Here is a 4,960-nt window from a genome sequence, read left to right as displayed (position 1 = left end):
CGTAAATTCATATAAATGGGGTTTTTGAGCAACAAAACCCTTCCAAACCACAATTAGACCTTAGATACGACTGGATGACTTAATGGAATGGACTTAGAATGCCTCAAACCATGATTTAGAGCCTTGTTCATGTGTTTACAGCCATGGAGCATGCTTGGGCCGTAAACACATATAAAAGGGGTTTTTATGCCCTTAAACCTTTCCAAAATACCAATAAGGCTTAGATACGACTTGTAGAATTATGGAATTGGTCTTGGAACACATTGAACATTAATTTAAAGGAGTAAACTTGAGTTTACTGCCCAAGAACATGCTTGGGCCGTAAACTCATATTCTTGGGGAGTAAACTCCTCTAAATGTGTTAAGATGCCACTTAAACACACCTCAAACCTTGGGATAAATTCTAGAAGTGTCTACCATCAATTTAGAAGCCTAAAACATATAAAAACACACTTTCTCATTAGTTCACGTCCATGAGGGGGTTCATGGGCCGTAAACTCCAAAAATCATGCCAAAAGTCCCTAAAATCCATACAAGGCTTGGGAAAAATCATTGGAATCACATGCGATTTATTAAGACCCAAATCATTAAGGATTGGATGTGAGGGGGGATTTTACGGCCGTAAACTCCAAGTTTACTGCTGTAAACTCCAACAAATGGTCCCTAAGTGAGTTTTAATTCCTTCCAAAGCCTAAAATCCAAGTCTAGCATTTATTCCCGGTTGTTATGAAGCTATTTTGCACCCAAAAGCACCCTCCATGAGTTCACGGCCGTGAACTCATGTGGATGGTGTGTTTAGGGCAGTAAACTCCTTAAGGAGTTTACTCTTGCAGAGTAAACTCCATTACCTAGTCATACAAGTCCTTAAATGCCACCCCGATCCTTCCAAACACTTGTAATGGGGTGTTTCTACAACTAGAAGTGTATGTCCCTAAAAAATAAATTAATGAAGTCCTAATTAGATACAAATGTGTATCATTTCATAATCCATTGGAATCTTGTGTGTTCGCGAACCCAGAACTGACGTTTAGGATCCAAACTGACGCGTTTCTCAACCGGTGAGTTCCTACCCCTACCCTTTTTCAATGGTTTTTAAATGTTTTCAGGGGGGGGGGAATACAAGCAAAAGTACAAGAATATCTTGTACTTAAATTCATTATTTCATTTAAATGGTGTCATTTTCGCACACTTTTAAGAATTGAAAACCTACTAACAAAATTTTTAACTTGTAGAGTTGTTTGTTCAAACGATTTCAATTCTTATTATATACTGTTATGTTTCACAATTGATTGTTCACTCTTATATTGATATAGATCATGAAACATTGTAATGTCTGTAATAAAACACCCTAGGCTCAAGTGTAAAGGATAGACACCATTAGAAAACGTAAAACATTTGTAATGTCCTTAATAAAACACCTAGGCTCGAGCGCGAAGGACAGGCACCATTAGAACTTAGTTAGTCATAGATACTACTCCCCCTAGGCACGAGAGTAAAGAGTAATCTTAAAGATTGGAGACACGTCCTCGGTGAACACTCCACAGAGATACACGAGTGGAGGACCGCACCTGTAACCAGAATCTCTTAGATAGGGAGCATGACTTAAGTGTCTAGATCTATACGGGACTGACAATCCCGCACCTGGCTGCTAGCCATAGCCGAACCGAAAGGTTCAAGGGTGACAAAAATCATAAAAAGGATACTGGCCCCGACCCGAGTCATATCTGGTCTGAAGTATGGTTAGGGAACTCGCAATCAAGATTACGAACACTTCACACTTAATTATTAGTTTTATGTACGTAATAAAACTAATGTACATTTAAGGATAATCAAACTTTCAGGAGAATTCATACACACACATTCAGGAAAATATGAGATTTTCTTGGGGATAACATTGAAGATAATCGGAATCGGTAACAATTCGCACACACACACATTTACGAAAATATAGGATTTTCCTGGATAACAGTAATACATAACCAGAAGCGTGTAACAATTTTGATACCAAAATTTACAATTCACAAGAACAATCATGTTTTCAGTGTACATCTTTTACATTACATTTTGGATTTGGTAACCAAGTTTTAAGAAAATATGGGATTTTCTTGGATAACCACTTTTTTCAGGAAACCAAAGGAACTCGTACATTTTCACAAAAACTAACCGCTTATGAACTCACCAGCTTTATGCTGATTTTCAAACCGCTTGTATTCTCAGGTCTGCATTAGACAGGTACCCGAGGAATCTCTTTTGGCGAAGACGAAATGCGTAGAAGACTCGTCTCATTTTGTTCATATGTACTATGTATCACATGTATAACTTTACTTTTGAAACAAATGTAAACTTTTCTATATGTAATGTAATGGTTGTTTTACTTTACTTACTATGTGCATTGGATTTGATACTCAACGTGGAGTCAACCCCGGAAATGTTTCCGCCTTTGGTTTTCGGGGTGTGATAGATTGGTATCAGAGCCCTTGTTTATAGTGAATAAAGTATACCAAACCTTACATGGTATAAAACTATAAACATTAAGGGGCCTAAGTGCTCTGAACTAAAAGTATCCTTCAAAATATAAGTATTTTCAAAAGTATATAAGTATACCGAACCGTCGAGATCCGTAACTACAAGTAGAACAAAACATAAGTAAATGGGTGTCGTACGCTGCGGTTAAACCTGGGCAGTTATGTAGTCATGTCTAGGATCAATATAGCCTAGCCAACTATATTCTTTCGAGACACGGCCAACATGTGCTTGGAGTGACTGTGGTATGCGGCATGCTTAAAACTTACCCTAATACCACAAACATCGAGCCAGTGTCTTAGCGAATCATGAAATACTATGGGAGTATTTCTCGAGCCAATCCTTTTGTAGAAATCATCATTCACGCGTTATTCCTTGATCATTCCTTTAGCGATAATTTACCTGCTTTGATAACTCTTTCCTACTTTATCAATTATTCAACATATAACTGTCATATCTCTTGATTCAATTCAGAGGACTTATCATCCTCTCTTTCTTGATCTTATTAGATCAAGATTCCTCCAAGAAAGAGACCCAGATCCAAGACCAACAACCCTCCGCCACCACCTCCTCCCCAAATTGATCATGTAGTATTCTAGGCAGCTGTTACAGCCGCAACGGCAGCTGCCATGTCTCAACGGAACTCTGGCGGTTCCGGTGGTTCGGGAGGTGGTACCCAAACCTAAAGCCAAGAAAGCAGCCAGGGACACCGAAAAGAGGGTTCCTATAAGGATTTCATGAACACAAAACCCACGTCCTTTGATGGCACTGGAGGTGTCATTTCCCTCACCCGATGGTTCGAGAAGATCGAATCCATCTTTGAAATTTGCGCCTGCTCAGAATCTGATAAGGTGAAGTTTGCCGTCTGCACCTTTATTGACAAAGCCCTGACTTTGTGGAACGGCCGAGTCAAATCTCTAACCTTACCTGTAGCCAACGCCATGGGTTGGGTAGCCATGAAGGAACTTCTGCTGGCTGAATACTGCCCTCAGGGCGAAATGCAGAAGTTAGAACACGAACTCTAGAACCTAAAGATGAAGGGTTCCGATATCGCCGCTTACACTTCCAGGTTCGACGACTTGGCATTACTCTGTCCGGGAATGGTTACCCCGGAGAGTAAGAAGATAGAGAAATTCATCTGGGGGCTGACCCAACCAACGAAAGGAAACGGCATAGCTGCGAGGCCGGATACATACGACAGCGCCAAACGCTTAGCACAAATCTTAATAGATCATAGTGATGACCCTGAGGAGACATCTACCACTCCTGAGCCGACAGAGAGGAGTGGTGAGAAAAGAAAAATTGGGAAGAAGGAGAATAGTCAGACATCGCAGGAGTCTTCGAAGAGGCAACAAACGGTGGTAGTGCACGCTACCACTTCCCCTGCAACTGTTTCTGTTGTTGGATCCTCAACTCGAAAACCTGCCAGTAGATATGCTGGAACCCTTCCTAGTTGTCACAAGTGCAACTATCATCACCTTCCTTCCAGTCCATGTATAGAGGTATTTTGCAACAGTTGTGGCATAAAGGGTCACATGGCGAAAAACTGTAAGACACCAACTCAATCCACGAGTCAAACTTCCGGAGCGGGCATTGGTCGGGCCTGCTATGGTTGTGGAGAAGTTGGACATTTCAAGCGAAACTGCCCGAAGGCAGTAACATCTGGAAACACCGGAAGGGTTCTAGCGATAGGACAAGAGGAGACAGCCACCGATCCCACCGTTGCCACAGGTATATTTCCCCTCGTTAAATTTTATGCCTATGATTCTTTTCGATTCTAGCACCGAAAGAAATTCGCTAACCATCCATTTGAACATCTTTTAAACCCTGTCGTTTGTGAGTAATCGAAAACGTATACCGTCGAGATGGTTATCAAGTGAGAAGGAGTCATATCCGTAGATTGTACCCTTAACCTGGACAATTATTCTTTTCCATTCGATCTAATGGCAACCTTTTCATGAAATGCTTTGATGTCATCTTTGGCATGTAATGACCGAGCCTCATTCATGTTGTTATTCCAGGTTTCGAGAAAGCCATTCGTCTTAGCCTTCCTCTGATCCGACTCTCATGATCTTCATACATCAAAGCTTAAAAAGTTTTCCCATATATTCCTCGTCCGTGTGATCATCAAGAAACGAGAAGTCTGCAACTCTTTTCCCCGATGCCTTTTCCAAAGAATTCTTGAGAATTCTTTCCGAACGCGTAGTCAAGTCTCGCATCGACCTAATCCCTGCAATTACCTCGTAACCAAAACCTCAGTGAGGACGATGTATCCAAGACAGCAACCAGGGCTTAATATGATCACTATGAGGTAGTAGTGGTGCCTTTCGGTCAAACCAATTTCAGGTAAAGTAGACAAGCAAAGCAGTCATACTTGTGGACCTTTCGAAAAACTAAAAGCAATAAAGAATTAGTCGGCACCGGGGATACCCATTGA

The sequence above is a fragment of the Lactuca serriola genome, chromosome 9, assembly GCF_051521515.1.
Source record: "Lactuca serriola cultivar US96UC23 chromosome 9, Lser_US96UC23_V15, whole genome shotgun sequence".
In the NCBI taxonomy this organism is placed as follows: Eukaryota; Viridiplantae; Streptophyta; class Magnoliopsida; order Asterales; family Asteraceae; genus Lactuca; species Lactuca serriola.
Note: the sequence above shows the minus strand (reverse complement) of the source record.